General features: G+C 31.6%; 1 long non-coding RNA gene across 1 annotated transcript; it reads right to left on the bottom strand.

Annotated features, from left to right (window-relative positions):
• Nucleotides 1–4,016: 4,016 nt before the first annotated feature.
• Nucleotides 4,017–9,793, bottom strand: LOC145332245 (uncharacterized). Its single transcript, XR_013884105.1, has 5 exons — nucleotides 9,724–9,793; nucleotides 7,933–8,106; nucleotides 7,106–7,165; nucleotides 4,946–5,098; nucleotides 4,017–4,646 (listed from the first exon to the last, which is right to left on the bottom strand). It is a non-coding gene; the product is annotated as an uncharacterized LOC145332245 (long non-coding RNA).
• Nucleotides 9,794–18,635: the final 8,842 nt, after the last annotated feature.

The following is an 18,635-nucleotide window of genomic DNA, read 5'->3' as shown; positions in this document are numbered from 1 at the left end:
CATAGCATCGCTTTTATGGATGTTGTCATCCTTGTTTATACAGATGACGAAAATAAAATGATAAACAAACCCTCTGTAACAACAATGGTATTAACCACGATGGTAACAAAATTAATTGTAGAGTAACTGTAAAAGTTTGATAGAAAGAACATAAATAAATTTATACTTGATATTATAATTGTTAAGAAATTATAAAGCTAAAATAATATTTTCTTGATAAAATAGCTCTTATGAAATAATACATTTTTTGCGTTTTCTTATTGATTTCAAGGGGTTTCATCTGCTGTAGTTCTTAGTTCTTCCTCAGTGATAGGGTTGAGTATTTCAACAGGTATTTGTTCAACTAGATTATCATCCTGGGTTGAAGAGTGGATAATATTTATAGGTATGTGATCATTAAATTATCATCCTTGGTTGAAGAGTTGATAATTTCTAGAGGTATGTGTTCATCTGGAGTATCATCCTGGGTTGAAGAGTTGATAATTTCTACAGTTATGTGTTCATCTAGATTATCATTCTGGGTTGAAGAGTTGATAATTTCTACAGGTATTTATCATCTAGATTATCATCCTGGGTTGAAGAGTTGATAATTTCTACAGGTATTTATCATCTAGATTATCATCCTGGGTTGAAGAGTTGATAATTTTTATAGGTATGTGTTCATCTAGATTATCATCCTGGGTTGAAGAGATGATAATTTCTAATTCTATAGGTATGTGTTAATCTAGATTGTTATCCTGGGTTGAAGAGTTGATAATTTCTATAGTTATGTGTTCATCTAAATCATCATCCTGGGTTAAAGAGTTGATAATTTCTTTAGTCATGTGTTCTTCTAAATTATCAGTCTGGGTTGAAGAGTTGGTCATGTGTTGATCTAAATTATCAGTCTGGGTTGAAGAGTTGATAATTGTTAGAGGTATGTGTTCATCTAGATTATCATCCTTGGTTGAAGAGTTGATAATTTCTACAGGTATGTGTTCATGTAGATTATCATCCTCAATTAGGTTTAGAGCTTCCTTTGGACTGCTGAATATATCAAAATCATCATCATGAACAACTATGGCAAACTTTGGTTGATGTAACATAATCAAATTTCTACAAAATGAATCATATTCATTTCTTTTCTCCTTACTCCGCTCAACTTTAATACTTGTCTTATTATCTGAATAATATAGTGACCAATAATTTCCCCAAGCTGCAAATTCACGTTTATGATCAATATGTTCATCAGGAAATACAATGATATTCTTTAATTCAACATAAATATCTTTAAACTTGTGTGCATTCATCATATTGATATAATTGATATGTCTTGACTTGTTTACTAGATCTTTGAACTCTTCTCCTATTGTGTATTTAATGTCATAGTAATTCCAAGATATATCAGCATAATTTCTAGAAATATTTCTCTTTACATCTTCATATAGTTCTTTGTTTTCTAATTTAATTTTCTCCACTACTTGTTCCCATCTTTTTTCTTTACATAAACTAAGAAACTCCTGTGTATTTGCCTCTCTGATAATATCTTTAGAAATTCTTCTGTATGTAATGATTACAATACTCTCATCCTGGTCGAATAATTTGTATTTGTCTAATATTGCCTTAGTTAAGGAACTAATATTATGTTTATATTTATTATGATAGTGATGACAATCTGGAGCTTTTTCTGCAGGATAAATAAATTCGTGTAGGTTTTTATCTTCAATTGCTCCAGATCTATTTAGTGAAATATCCCTATCCAAAATAATAATTGCAAGGGATATTGTTCTAAGTATTGCATTCCTTTCATTAACCCATCCGGTCGTATTCTTGAAACCCATATCTATATTACATAGGATAATGTTCCTTGCTTGAGCACCCTGGAATTCATGTATACTTGTTACCAAAATTCCTTCAGATTTTTTCATGTATTCTCTGAAATCTCTGTCAACTGATGTAGTTGAGGAAAAGTTCTTGTGTAACAATTGAAATACTCTATCAACAGCATTACCTTCATCTGCTAATATAACAATTTTCTCTGTAGGTTTATGTTTGAAATATTTGTTTACAGCAGCAACAACTAATGAACCAAGTTTAATTCTATGAACATTTATGTAGTAAAAATTATGGTTACCCATGATATTAGTATCAGGAGAACAAGATATTTGTTGAGTAGAATCCTGCTTTGAAGCTTTAGCTAGATGGACAATTTGTTGAGAATTTCTCATATTTTTGGTTAGATTAACATATACAGCATTATGATTCATTTTCATAGTTTCTAACCACTTTGCTTTCTCAGGTTCTAAATATTCTTTCTCTTCATCTATTACTTTTAAGTTAACACAAATTGTCTCTATAGAGGCAGGAAAAACAATTTTATCAATTATCATTTCATCAATGAATAAATGATCACAGTGATTATCTATTAAAAAACTGTTTAATGCATTGGTTATTTCAGTTTTTTCTAGGTGTTTGTATTTGTCACTGATCCTTAAATCTTTAGTAGTAATAACTTTGATATTAGGATAATATTCAAAATCTGCTACAGCTATAATGTTCATAATGGATGATTCAGCTGTTTTAAATTCTAATTGATATGTAATTGCTGTCAGATCAATGTAAAATAATTGATCTTTACTATTACCTTTTGAACATTTTCTAGCTCTTTCCTTTAGTACATATGTTTTTCCAGTACCATAGTCACCATCTATGATAAGGAATTCAGCTGGTGAGTGTACTGCTTGCAGTTGTTTATTGTTGAGCATGTACACAGGATTATTACTCTCTTTTGAGAGATCTTCAATCTTTTCTGGTAATTTTGATTGTTTATCAGTCAACATATTCTTAGGAACATTACCATCTCCTGAAAGTTCTTGATTCTTTGCTGTTAATGCTAGTTTTTCATTAGTTAGCATATTTTTGGAAACAGTCTTTCCTATTAATGCTCGTTGTTCATTAGTTAGCATATTTTCAGGAATAAAGCTTTCTCCTGATATGCCATATACAGGAACATTACTCTCTACTTGTCCTTCTGTTTTTTCTGTGAATGCTTTCTCAGTTTCTCTGCTAAGTGTCAATGGATCTGACATCAATTGATTAAATCTACTTGACTCTTTAATTGAAATGTAATATATAAGTTCAGCAACAAGATTTTCATATACTGTCTGCTGATCATGATTATCAGATGTAACAAGTTTGTGTTCTATTATCTGCTTTAACCAAGTTGTTGCATAATTAGCATCTTGTAGAATAAATTGCTGACAGTTGACACAGGGCTCTGTGGTTTCTTCATCAATAGTCAAATGTGGAACACATGCAGCCCTGACAAACACCCAATATTTGGAAAGCATTTTTCCAAATAATTTCTGCATGAAAGAAAAGTGCTGTTTTGTTTGATCTGAAGCATCTTTAATTAGTTTGAGTTTATCTCCTTGATCTTGAGGTCCAAGTTTAACCTCTATATTGATAATAGCATTATGCTTAGGAATTATCATGATGGTGTCCCATTCAGTCTTTTTTTCTTGCAGGCTAAAATTATAAAACTGATATTTGTAAAATTTTCTTAATTTATCATCAGGGATCTTATATAGGAAAGTATTTTCAATACAATTATGATATTCTTTGATATTGCCTGTTTGATATGTTTGGTTATTTATCCTCCTTCTTTTAGATTTTGGACTAGAAGAACACTGTTCTATATTTGATTGGTCAGTAGTTATAAATTGACTGTTGTCACCAGCTTTTTTCTCTTGCTTTGAATTAATTTTGAAACGTTTACTGTCCACTTGACTCTTATACACCTAACAATCATAAAGCCAATATTTCACATATTATTAAAAAGGTATTTATTAGTTAAATGAGGTGAAACAATGATGGAAAGATAGAAAAGAAGAAAGAAAGTTTAAGAGATATTTTAAACTAAAGTTTACAAAATGTTAAAAAAAATGTTTGCCCTAAATGACTGATCAATCCAGCTAAGAGAATCTAAGATTGATAGGACAAAATAATTTATTTTATGAAATATGAACATTCCTGTTTAAACAACCAGTTATCAGTGCCTTGAAATTCCAATGGATTTTCCCTCCACTTCTTATGTTCCTCAATACAAGACTTCAATTTCTCCTCTTCAACATCTTCTATTTCAAGGATCTCCTTCATTCTTTTCTCATACTCATTAAATTCTGCAAATTTATCCTTGCCTCTGGTATCTTTTCCTTTTTTATCTAATTGGTGAATGCAATCAGCTGCTTGAAAGCCAAGGAAGATGAATGATTCCATCTTTAATTCTCTAGCTGCATTGACAAGCTCATGATGTAAACGTTCTTCAAGATATTTATCCAAAATCTGAGCATCTTGCTTTTCCTTCCCCACTTTTCCTAACACAGTTGGTTTCTTAGGTACTACATAATGATTTGGAATAGCTATAACTTTACAGTCTTGATCATAATAATAATCAGCTACTTTCTGTTTTATTTCTGCAATCTTTTCTTTAGCTAAAATTCTTTGATTTTCTCCTGCAGGTCCATGAAAGTTTATACTCAAGTTACTAAATTCTTCAGCTAAATTTGATACTTGAGAATCTTGTAAAGATAGAGTATATACCCCAAATTGAAAACCACATGTGCAGGAAGAATTTGTTGCTGGGCCAGCTCCTTCCATTTCACAAACTAAAATACATTTTTGTGTATTGAAAGATATTTTTATCATCAAATCTATTATGTAAATATACATTTTCACCTTAATAATTAAGACATCTTTTCCATGACTAATTGACAATTATTACTAAACTCAACAGGTTTTATATAAATACATACTCCGCTATCCATTTTCATTTCTGATTTTGATCTTTTATTTTAGAAATATTATAGGTTATTTGTATTATCTAAAATTATATTATATTCTATTATATCTATTTCTTTACAAAATAAATTGTTTAATAATGGAGTAGTTATGAGAAAATATTTACCTGTAAATACACCACACAAGTGTGATAATATGGCTAATATTACTGTATTTTAGTTCTCTTTTATTTCCTCTCTATCTCTAGTTTCATCCAGTTGCAAAACCATTTTGTTGTCAGTTTAGACCATTGTATTGCCTTCTCTATATACATTCATACCTAAACAACATCAGCAATTTGTAAAATGGATTCATATAAAAGTAAGAAGAAAAGCCAACTTTTTATAATAGAATATAATTCCTATGATTATATATTTCATTCATAAGAATGCATTTCAAAGCTCATTGAATTTGCCAGTAAGTGTTATAATGTTGACATTAATCTCATTCATAAATGTTTTGACAATAACCCCTATTAGAAAATGCATACTACTTATTCATTTTAAAAATGTAGAATAAGCTCATGAAGAATAAAATAACAAGGATGACAACATCCATAAGTAGCGAAGCACAAAAAATCATTGATGGGAATACGTACAATTAGATTTAAATTGTATTTCTTATAATCAAGAATAGATTTTTTAGAGAAAATAAACACATATTTTGTTTAATGATGACGGTCAAAGTAAATTACACAAAAGATGCTCATAAAAATGAGAAAAATTATTTTGATACTGATATCCCAAAAAAGTTTTAAGATTGGACCAAATACACCAAAGATATGGGGAAACATGTAAAACATATAAAATAGCCAAAAACCTGCTAAAATTTTTATATCCTTAGCTTAAAAAATTTGGAAAATCGGACTATATACATTAGATATATGGAAAAATAAGGGGAAAATTTAAAAATAGCCAAAAACCTGCAAAAAGGCAGTCTGGCCGTCATGGTTGTTTTCTTTGAACGACAGGAAATTTCATTTTGATATTTATAACTGAAAAAATTTTGGAAATTGGACCATAAACACCAAAGATATGGAGAAAAATGTGAAGAATACAAAAATAGCCTAAAACCTGCTTAAAGGGAGTCTGACCGTCATAGTTGTTTTCTTTGAACGACAGGAAATTTAATTTTGATTTGTATAACTGAAAAAAATTTGGAAATCGTACCATAAACACCAAAGATATGGAGAAAAATGTGAAAAATACAAAAATAGCCTAAAATCAGCTTAAAAGGAGTCTGACCGTCATAGTTGTTTTCTTTAAACGACAGGAAATTTAATTTTGATATGTATAACTGAAAAAAATTTGGAAATCGTATCATAAACACCAAAGATATGGAGAAAAATGTGAAAAATACAAAAATAGCCTAAAATCAGCTTAAAAGGAGTCTGACCGTCATAGTTGTTTTCTTTAAACGACTGGAAATTTAATTTTGATATGTATAACTGAAAAAAATTTGGAAATCGGACCATAAACACCAAAGATATGGAGAAAAATGTTAAAAATACAAAAATAGCCTAAAACCTGCTAAAAAGCGGTCCGACTACCATTGATGTTTTATAGTAAATTGTGCTCCTTACTAATGGAAATGTTGTCAAAAAAATTTAGCCTTTTATCTTTTTAGGAGCCGAGAAAATCACGTTTCCCCAAAACTAAGACAGACGGACATACAGACGGACATTTCAATTTACAGAGTAGCTTCGCTACTAAAAATGTCTTTATACTAAATGAATAAAATTGTGACACATGCATGATATAAAATATAGTCTTATTAATCTGTTAAAACAAAAGCTAGGAATAAAACAATGCATTTTAAAATTAATATGTAGTATGCATTTTATAAGATAGGAATTTATTGAGGAAAGCTTTTTTTTGAGATAGGCGTTTTCTAAGACAAATACATATGAATTTTATTCAAAAAGTTTTAGCAGTTTTTTATTTGTTGATTTAAATCAATGAATTTCTACTATTTAACTCACTCTCTCTGTTTGTCCATACACAATTTTGTGCTTTGCCACTTGTAGATGTTGCCATCCTTGTTTATTCTACATTTATTATTGTTTTTCAATGCACAATACGGGTCTTTTTTCCAGGCTTTTGTTGCAATTACTGATCATTTTGTATATTTTTGTTCTCTTTATTCAGGTCAAAATTTGAAGAAGAAAAAACTTGAACAAAAGAAAACTTTTTTTTTGTTTTTTAAAATAACTTTTTTTGAGAGATTTTATTTAACAGAGATGTATTCAGACAAACCTTAATTAAAGGTGAGCTGCAAAGGAACTTACTTGCCACTTGATAATCCGCCTGACTGTTGTACTTATTGAATTCTTATTGTTGCAGGAATCCTAAAACAGAAACATGTTATTTATATATAAGTTTTTAGTAGCAAAGGTTGGACAGCTTTTCAGCAAGTTTTTGGCTATTTTTTACCATATCTTTGGTGTTTTTGGTCCAACATGTAAAAGGTTTTGTAATTTATTTCTCCAATAAATATATTCTTGACTTTAACAAATCATTTTTGAATATCTTTATTCTTGTTCATGATTCGCTACTTATAACAGTTAGGGAGTTGAATTCATTTTTATAGAAGCAGAAATATAATCTATGGTTATGGTTTGGACCCTTTAAAATTGTAATCTACCTTTCCACTTTCCCCTCTCTTGGTGAAGATATCTTCAACGCCGATACGATTTTTGAAATGTAAGATTCTACTTTCCCTTCTCTTGGTGAAGATATCTTCAACGCCGATACGATTTTTGAAATGTAAGATTCCACTTTCCCCTCTCTTGGTGAAGATATCTTCAACGCCGATACGATTTTTGAAATTTAAGATTCCACTTTTGCCTCTCTTGGTGAAGATATCTTCAACAAGAGAGACAAAAGTGGAATCTTATATTTCAAAAATCGTATCGGCGTTGAAGATATCTTCACCAAGAGAGGGGAAAGTGGAAGGGTAGATTACAGTTTTAGAGGGTCCAAACCATAATCATAGATTATATTTCTGCTTCTATAAAAATGGATTCAACTCCCTAACTGTATAAATGTTGTCATCCTTGTTTTCTTGAAAAAGGTTCATTCTATCCAGATTAAAAGTTTATACGAGAGCTTTTACCTGCTTAATGTAATCCCGAGATTATATGTATATATATTTATATTTATATACATATAATATTTGGTGTGATGAGATTTTATGTATACATGTATAAGATGTCAAGATCCCATGTAGCTTCTCTCTGACTTTTCAACCATAAAGCCAACTTCTTTTCCTCTCTTCAAAACTTGATAACTAAAAATTTATATAATGATTAATTATTTAATTATTTGGTTGAACTTTTATCCATTGCTGATTCGAAAATAACCCTTAAAGTCGAGTAGAACAATCCCTCTTATTTATACACTAGCCTACAGCTCACGTTGTTCACTGTTCTGTAATGTTCTTGAGAATATTAAATATCCGTACTGGAAAGGTAGAAGGCTGATGCAAATATTAAGGTATAAAATCTGATGTATTAAGAATTTGTAGAGGGCCCGATCTTTCATGTTTGCTGACCAATGCATGTAAACTCTAAGAATAATATTGTCTGTCGGTCTATCAGTAATATGCTCTTAAATAATTTTCCCAGCTTTTATCGAAGATATTTTTTGTGTAAAGATTCAAATACCACTAAGTATCATTACTCAGTATGTCTGTCTTTTGTGCACCCTTTTTGCTTTGCCTTTTATTTTTTTAATTCAAGAGCTTCTCTCTTTTTTCTCTATCCCCTTGTTCTCTCTCTCTCTCTCCCTCTCTCTCTCTATCCACCCGTTCTCTCTCTTTCTTTTAAAAATATTAAGTTGCACATAAAGATTACGACTTTAACGTCATATTTTATAATATCTGTTTAACTGATTTATTCAGTAGTTTTTTGTTTTATCTATATTTAATGTAACAATACACGATTTAACATTTTGCTTAATTTTTTAACATTTTTTAAAGAATATACTCCTAATATTTTTCATTTCAAATTTTCTTCCTGAATGGGTTAAAATGTTTAGTTTGATATCAGACCACATTACGGGAGTGTCGCACGAATCAATTTATATTAAAACTAAGTTTTCTTAGTTTTCTTAGTTTTACTATATTATAAATTTAAGTTTTCTGTGTTATGAATAGAAATCAAATACTTCAATGTTATTCAAATAGCAACATGAATTTAAAAAACTGAATTAATGATGCTAAAAGTAGAATAATGGGTCTTATTGTTCTGGTCAATGAGAATTTAATAGGGATTATTGGAGCACTATGAGTTTTTAACACTCTTTTCTTGGAGAGTTCGAGCTCATATATAGACGTTTATTTCCTATATAGATCTGTCATGGATCTTGATGCAATACAGCAGGCCGTTTTGTACATTTTAAAAATTAGAAGATTTCATTAAATAAAAGTAATCGCAAATATACTTAGTAAATGAATTGAAAAAAATGTTGGAATAACTTTTTCTATTGGAAACTAGGTAGAACTGCAGATCTAGTATTGCTTAAAACAACCTAGCTTAATGATCTTGCTACCTAGGAATGATTTTACTATTTTCAAAATACATATTGTAGTTTTAAAAGAACTCTATTATTTCAGTGCTTTCCCCCAAATTGCTAAGCAAGCAAAGAATCACCCCCTCTCCTTCACTTTTTTTTTCGAAATAATTTGAAAATAAGTGGGGTTAGTAATGTCTTTCAGCCTAAACTTTAGAGGGTTAAGGAGGCCATAATTGAGGTGCCAAAACATAATATTATTTAAATATTAACCAACTCAAGAAATTCTAATCTCCCCACCCCCTTCCTTATGTCTAATTTTTTCAAAACAAGGAGATGGTGGGTTCTGTGCTTGACTATGCATTTTAAGGAAAACCGCCCAATATTTATTTACCTGAGATAAGTAAAATTTACTCCAATGCAACGTTATGTAATCAATGGCTCAATATTTTTACATGTTTTCTGAAAATTAAATTTAGATTTTTCACAATAACTTTAATATAAATATATTTATAACAAGGATGACAACATCTATAAAAGCAAAGCTCATAAATTGAACAAGATTGTCAAACTTATTAAGCAGAATATTAATTTAAAGTTATAAAACTTTTTTAAAAACTGCATTAATACAGAATTAGATTAAAGAAGATAATTCTTTCATAAAACCTTAGATTACAAAACAATATAGTTAATGTAAACCAGTTACAATCAGTCAGTGGCGTGCTCTAGGGGGGGGGGGGGGTGTATAATTATGGGTGTCATCCCCCCTCCCTTAAAATTGAAATCCTATATTCCTCCTTTTTCCACCCCCTTATGATTGAACACCACCATGGTACAACAATATGCACACAACTGGTTGCAATTCTATTAATATATCAAGTTCCTAAATTTGAATTTATAGTTTGAATGTTTTCTGTTGAAATCCAAATAAACATTAAACAAGGATGACAAAATCCATAAAAGCGAAGCTCTGAAATGATAGAACAAACAAACATTAACACTTGTATAGTGACAGAACTGAATAATCAGTTATCCCAGGAATCAGTACTCCAAAAATCCGACAAATCGGATAGTTATCTAAAAAAAATTTGATGTTTAAAAATTTATAAAGCAACATGTTTAAAATGGACGTACGGACTTTTTGGTAACAAATATAGAGTTGCTTTGCTTTCTAACTCGTACCTAACTCCTAAAGGAATCAGCATGCAAAGTTTGAAATCGATAGGACAATTCTAACATGCCTAAATTAACGAAAAGAGCTATCCGTTACGTATGGACGGACAGACCCTAATTATAGAAAAGTTTCGCTTTTAAAAATAGGCATTTCACTTGTTAATGAAATTTAGTGAGTTTTGATTAAGTGTGGGTGTTTGGATATTTGTGTGCGCAAGATGGGGTGTGTGAGTGTGTGTGTTTGTGCGTTGAAAGTGAGTGTGTAAAGAACGTAGTGTGTGTGTGTGTGTGTGTGGGCGTTGAAAGTGTATGTTAATGTGTGTGCGATAGAAGTGTGTGTGTTATTTTATTAAAAGTACATAACTTGAGGCATAAATATGTATCTTAGGTTTTTTTATGAACCATATCGGTTCAGCGGTGTAAAGACACAATATCACAGAAACACACAGATATCCTGTTACTTTTAGTATTATTTTTTTGTCTCTAAAGTTTAAGAAGTCAACAACTACTGAATTGATTTAGTTTTTCTTTTTAGAGAGGCTTCATGTTGGTCCAGGGATAGTTTTAGGCTATTTTTTTGCCCCTTTCTTACTCAACTTTTGGAATAAAGGGCTCTAAAATACTAAGGGCGCACCTGCTAGTATATCATTATGAAGTAGAATTTATTAGACCAATTTTTAGGAGAGTTTGTTATTAATCAAGGCCAGGTTTTAGGTTAGTAGATGCTTCAATTAATCATGTCGGAGATATGGTCTAAGAAAAAAACCGTTTGATAACCTTTGGACAATTCCAACATGCCTTAATTAACACTAAGAACAATACTATACATACGGACGGATTTAACCAATTCTTAAATGTAGAAAATATTCACTTTAAATTTTTTTATTGTATTTTACTAATAGCGGCTACGCCCCTAGAACCCCTTAATTAAGTCTCTCGAGGAGGGGGAGGGGGGGAGAGTAGACTCTCATTTTCGACTGTAGTTTTAAATAGAAAAAGTTAAAATAAATATTTTGTTTCGAGGGAGGGGGGGGGGTGTACTTTTTTAATATAGGTTATAAACTCTCCCAGGACCTATGAGAAGCTTTGATGTAAAGGAGAACCATATCGGTTCAGAGGGTGGCAATATCCTTCAGTGCACATACAGACACACAAAGATCCTGTTACTTTATAAAAAGGACTAGCGGCTTCGCCCCTAGCCTCTAGGGGCTTTGCCCCAAGAGGTTTGATCAAACCAATTTTTCGTATTTTAGATTTAAAAGAAAAAAGGAAAAAAAAATTTATTTGGGGGGGATTTTTTTTTTGGGGGGGGGGGGTAGTCGACCCCACTATTTTAATTTTAGTTTAAAATTTTTTTTTTTTTTGGGGGGGGGTATTTTTCATTTTTGGGGGGGGTTAGGGGTGTCCCACCCCCCAAGAAAATAGTTAAAAACCTTCCTGGGAACTATGAGAAGCTACCCTGTAAAGGAGAACCCGATCGGTTCAGCGGTTAGCGAGATCCTTCGCTACAAACAGACAAACACACAAATACACAAACACACAAACAGACAGACATCGTTCTACTTTGTATTATAGATAATATTTAAGGGTGTTATTTCTACATAAAATGAAATATTTGGTGCCATATACATTTTTGAAGCCAGTTGCGTACACAGTTGTAAGTGACCATTTCAAGTTTATTATTTCATCTTCAAATGAAATATATGCTGTGGTATAACTTTAGGTTAGGCTTTTGCGCAGATATTTACCGGGGAAAGGGGAAGGGATAGGGCCACTATTTCAACAAAAATTGAAATATCTGCTGTATACATCAGATATACACAAAATTACCCTTATATAGATCAAAATTATTGGTTGATTAAAACGTTAGCACAATCATCTTAATGAATAAACCAATCAAATTTCACTAAAGTCGCCAAAGTTGTGAAGCCAACGAATAAAAAAAACGTTATCAAAAACTTTGTAGACTCTCTCTCTCTGTGTATACATACATATTCACAACCAGTTGCGTGCACAGATATTTACATGGGGAAGGGGTGTTGGTAAGCATCAAAAGGGTTTTTACAAAATAACAAGGATGACAGCATCCATAAAAGCGAAGCAATGAAACATTGGGGCAAATGAACATTAATGAACACACTTAGATAGTGTGAGAATTTAATAAGCATAATATAAATTTAAAACTCTAAACAAAATTGTATGTAAATTAACACTTACTTTTAAGAACTTTTAAAATATCATATGGTTTTGTCCAAGGAATCATTGTCAAAAAAAACATGCCAAAATTAACAATGAGAGACGGACAGACTGACCCTAATAATAGAAAATCTTAATATTTTGATAAAGCAATACATAGAATTAAGAAGAAATCTTTGAGAAAAAAATAAAAAAGAAAGAGTAAATTTTTTTGGGGGGTGAGATTATTTTCCTAGTGCAGGGTTAAGGTACTTTCCCCATAATAGTTATAAATCATCTATGACTTTATAAAAAGCTTTACAGCAAAGGAGAACCGTATCAATCCAGCTGTTGACGAAATCCTTGAGTACAAACACAGAGATAGACAAACATTCTGGTACTTTTATATGTAAGATGTCAGGGGCGTCCAAGCTTTTTATTTTGGGGGGGGTAAAATTTTTTTAAGGGGGGGGTAATTTGGTTTTGGGGGGGGTAAAATGGCGCGCGAAGCGCGCCGCAAATTTTTTTTACCCCCCCCAAAATTTTTACCCCGGGGGTAAAATTTGCTTGGGGGGGGTAATTACCCCCCCTGAAATCTGTTGGCATGAGTAAAATTTGTTTACCCCCCCAAAAATTTACCCCCGGGGTAAAATTTTTGGGGGGGGTAATTTAAATTTTATAAAAAATTTAGTATTAAAAATGCGCCCGAAGCGCGCAAAAATTTTTTTTGTTAGAGATTTTCTATTTTGGGGGGAGTATTTACCCCCCCAAAATCGTTTGGGGGGGGTAAATGGCCCATTACCCCCCCCCCCCCTTGGACGCCTATGTAAGATGTGTTTGTTAAATAAGGACAATTTTGTTCATACGCATCATAATAACAACATTATAAGTTATCAACAGTTTGGATATATATAAGTAGGACAAAGAGAGATAAAAGAACGATAGCCTGTTTATTACACTAGTTTTTTAATAATGTTTTATTATTTGGAGACTTTAGCGAATTACGATTGGTTCATTCATTAAGTTGAGTGTTCAAACGTTTCAACCACTAATTTTAATCTACACAAGGGGCAAGATTGTTTATAATCATTGCATTGGAAATGGACATCAATTTATCAGTCATTGTCCTATCCCTCTAGATCCCTTGTAAGGTTCAGTAAAGTTTTCGGGTCATGTGAAGGAAATGAAGTTGCGGGTTTCGTCATATTTTCGCAGCAGCTTTTATCCTATTTCTAGCCGCTACGGGGGGCTCTAAGCCTGCAGGGCAATCACCTAACCTAACCTAAAATAATCTTTCAAAAGCTACTGTGAAAATACGACAAAACCCGCCACTTCGTTTCCTTCACATGACCCAAGTTTTCTTATGTGGACAATTTTAAGACACTAGAGGCTTTTTATCCTAATGATGAAAAATGGCCTAAAACCATCCAAAGTCTTTTTTTAAAACCGATGTGAAGCTTCCCTTACTCATTTTGTTCAGTGTAGTTATGGAAATTTTAAGCTTCAGACAGGAAAAACTTTACTTTTTTATATACTACTGGCGGATACGCCTCTAGATGCCTCTAGTGTTTGTTTTTTTATTTAAAATATGTAATCTTTTCTATGTTGCAACTAAGTCTCTACGTAACTTTTTCTCAATTATTTTGTGATTTATCTTAAAAGGGTGGTGGTACCCTCCTCCAAAATAGTTATAAACCTTCCCGGAATCTATGAGAAGCTACCCTGTAAAGGTGAACCCGATCAGTTCAGCGGTTAGCGAGATTCTTCGGTACAAACATACACACAAGCACATAGACAAACAGAAATCCTGTTACTTTATTATAAGGACTAGCGGCTTCGCCCCTAGCCTCTAGGGGCTTTGCCCCAAGAGGTTTGATCAACCTAATTTTTCGTATTTTAGATTTAAAATTTTTTTTTTAGGGGGGGGGTATTTTCATTTTTGTTGGGGGGGGGGCTGGGGGTGTCCCTCTCCCCAGAAAAATAGCTTAAAACCATCACAGGACCAGTAGGTATATTCCCTGAAGAGTAGAGCCCAATCGGTTCAGTGGTTACTGAGATCTTAACCTTCAGACAGACGGACAGACAGACATCGTTCTACTTTGTATCATAGATAGGATAATATGCTTTTTTATATATACTTTTAAATCTGTAATAATAATTCCAGTATGGCTGCAAAACCGATTAATATCTGCTGAATTAGAACCGATTCTCAGTCATTCCAAAAAATCATGTATTGCTTCATATTACAAATAATTTTCCACAAATATTAAAATAAAAATCTTAAAATTAACACCAGTTTTCATTGCCCTGACCACCGGAACCTAGGGGCTAACAAAACTGATTTTAATCTTAGTTTAAAATTTTAATAATAGCGGATAAATTTTTAATAATTCGATGGGATAAATACTATTAGTACCTTATACTGCAAATCACATAATAATATAGTATATGTATAAATAAGTCTGAACAAATCTTATGACTTAAATAGTAAACTGTTTTCAATTCTTCCTTTTTGATAAAATAAACACAAACTGGATTGATATTTCATCTTTTAAAGCAATCAAAGCACTGAGGCAGTATTAGTAAAGCATGTTAAGGTTGCCAAACTAATATATTGTTAAAAAACATTTTTTACCTACTTTTCCTATTTTTTTAAAGACAATATATTTTTTGAGATTGGTGCAAAATCCCCTTAATAAAATAGCCTAAAACCAAGTTATATTATAAATTAGTATATTTTATTTATACATGTCATATGCCCCAATTGGTTCAGTGGTTAGTAAGATCATAAGCTTTAATGGAAAACATAGACAGACAGACAAATTTCATTACTTTTTAATAGAAAAAGGTTTTGGTAACTTTTTATTGAAAAAATTACTTGGGTTATTTTGTGTCCGCTCAAATATAGCCTAAAACCTGGTTAGACTTAAGCCAAACTTAAGATCTTAAATTACACACACATATATTATAACACCTTATAGTATTACTTGTTGCTTCGCCATAGCCTCAAGGAAAATAGTCTAAAACCACACAAAGACATGTATAAAGCTTACCTATTAATAACAACCAATTTGGACCAGTATGTCTTTAGCTTCAGACAAAAAATAATTCCTACTTTTTAATATAGGATTACAGATAAAATGTATCATGTATGTATCTAAAAAAATTAAATTTTGATCTAACAAATTTGGACACCATGAATAGACTTATCAGGCAGTAAAAAAAAGCTTGTTGGGCAAGTGCAGGGATTTTAAGGGATAAGACAATGGACCATACATTTATCTTCACTCTTAATCATGATAACAAAATTTCCTCTTTTATAAAAGACATTCCTAGTATGAACCCAACTATCAAGACTTTAAAAAGTATCCAAAACTTGAAAGAAAAACTTTGGGTACAAGTATGCCTCTCTCCCTGAATAAGTGAGAAGAGTGTGAGTATAGCGGTATAATGTCTGAACAGGGATTTAAGAGATATAACAATGGATTGTAAATTAATCATAAATCGGATTATTATAAAACTCAGAATTTAGTATCTTATAGATATGACGGGAAATAAATTGGGTTGGGGTTGAAATGACAGCAGATTGGTTTTATTTTAATTGTTACCTCTCTTCCTGTTCCTGATGCATTTGTTAATATTGTGACTTTTTTCAAGTATGGCTTCGAAACTGATTGAAATCCGCTGGATTAGAACCGGATCTCAGCCAATCTGAAAACTCGTGAATAACATCGTATTACAGAGAATTTTCCATGAATGTTAAAATAAAAATCATAAAATTATCTATTTTCGTTCAACCGGCAGAGAGAGAGGGAACATTGGCTGTTTATTACACTAGTCACCAAAGTTTTATAGTAACATTTTCTTATTCGTTCGCTTAACAACTTTAGGGACTATAGTAAATTATAATTGGTTGGTTCATTTGTTTGAGTGTTCAAATGTTTCAACACTAATATTAATCTACAAAATGGATGATTTTGTTTATGATGGGAGATGAGCATAGACTTATTGGCCATTGTCTTATCATTCTAGATCCCTGCAATGAAAGGGTTTAATAGTATCAAAGCTTCTCTATAAATAAAATTGTCCGTCTGTTAGAAATGGAAAAAACTTGAATAATTACAATTATGTGTTAGAGAACTTTTGGTTATTTCACACACACCTAACCCCCATTATTTTTCTGTTAAGTTTTGCTTTGATAGATAGCTGCGCTACTTATGAAAATGTATGATTTTACTGAGGGATTTGAAGGAATAAGACAATAGCCGCAAAATTGATGTACATCCCCAATAATGATAAACAAAACCACCGCTTCTTTAGATTACAATTAGTGGTTAAAATGTTAAAACATTCAACCTAGTGAAACAACCAATCAATATTAAACATAGTCCTCAATGGCCGGACAATAAATCTTTTATCTTAGGTCGGCTTTAGGCTATTTGGATATTTTTTACATTTTTAGACATAACAAGGATGACAACATCCATTAATTAAAAGCTCTTAAAAGTTGGTTTCTTAGGTACTAAATAATGATTTGGAATAGCTATAACTTTACAGTCTGGATCAAAATAATAATTGGCTACTTTCTGTTTTATCTCATCAATCTTTTCTTTGCTAGAATTCTTTGGGGGGCAACACATTGTAAAGCTGACGAACTCTCCATTTGCCCCCCAAATATTATTTTAGATTTATTTGCTTGTTGGTTATAACTTATTCCTGCTTTAAATCTCCTTGTCCGTATCTCATCCATGATTTTGTTGTGCATCGCTTTTTATGATTGTTGTCATTCTTATTTTATGTTTTATTCATTATTTTTAAAAATGAAGCTTTTCTATAATTAGGGTCGGTCCGTCCATCACAGAGAGTTAGCTCTTTTCGTTAATTTAAACAGTTTAGAATTGTCCTATCAATTCCAAACTTTGCATGATGATTACTGTAGTAGTTAGGTACAATTTAAAAAGCGTAGCAACTCTATAATCAATACCAGAATGTCCGTACGTCCATTTAAAATATGTTGATTTTTAACTTTTTGACAACAAATTTTTGTATGTTAAAATTATCCGATTCTTCTTATTTTTTTGAAACTGATTCCTATTACAACAAGGTACAATGTTAGAAGCAAAGCATCTCTATAAACAAGTCCCAAAAATGTAAGTATGTCCTTAAACAATATCATCTATTTATGCAGTTTTGCTACAAATTTTCTAACAATATTGTTTGTACTGATGCATTAATATTCTGCTAATTAAGTTCAGACAATTCAAGTTCGTTTGTCCTTCCATTTCAGAGCTTTGCTTTTAAGGATGTTGTCATCCTTGTTCAATAATAATGTAAGCTTAAATATCAGTTAATTATATTGAAATTGAAAGTAGAGCATTATGCGTCTGTCTAAAGCAACCGCTGAACCGATTAGGGTCTACTCTTCAGAGAATATAGCCATTGGTCATGCTGTGGTTTTAAGCTATTTTCTAGGGGACTGGGACACCCCAAACCCCCCGAAAAAGAAATCTCAACCCAAATTTTTAAAAGCGAAGCTTTTCTATAATTAGGGTCGGTCCGTCCGTCCGTACGTCCGTAACGGATAGCTTTTTTCGTTAATTAAGGCATGTTAGAATTGTCCTATCGATTTCAAATTTTGCATGGTGATTCCTGTAATAATTAGGTACGAGTTTGAAAGCGTAGCAACTCTATAATCATTACCAGAATGTCTGTACGTCCATTTTAAACATGTTGATTTTTTTACTTTTTTAACCACAAATTTGTATGTGACCTAATTATACGATTGGTCTCATTTTTGGTATACTGATTCCTGGGACAACAAAGTACAATTTTATAAGCAAAGCAACTCTATAATGAAGTCCTAAAAATTTAAGTATGTCCATAAACATTATCCTGTATCAAGCAGTTTTTCAACAAATTTACTTACAATTTTGCTTTAGACTCTTATACATTCGCATT

The sequence above is a fragment of the Acartia tonsa genome, chromosome 11, assembly GCF_053477335.1.
Source record: "Acartia tonsa isolate MP-2025a chromosome 11, ASM5347733v1, whole genome shotgun sequence".
NCBI classification, from domain to species: Eukaryota; Metazoa; Arthropoda; class Copepoda; order Calanoida; family Acartiidae; genus Acartia; species Acartia tonsa.
Note: the sequence above shows the minus strand (reverse complement) of the source record. Positions and strands in the feature narration are given on the sequence as shown.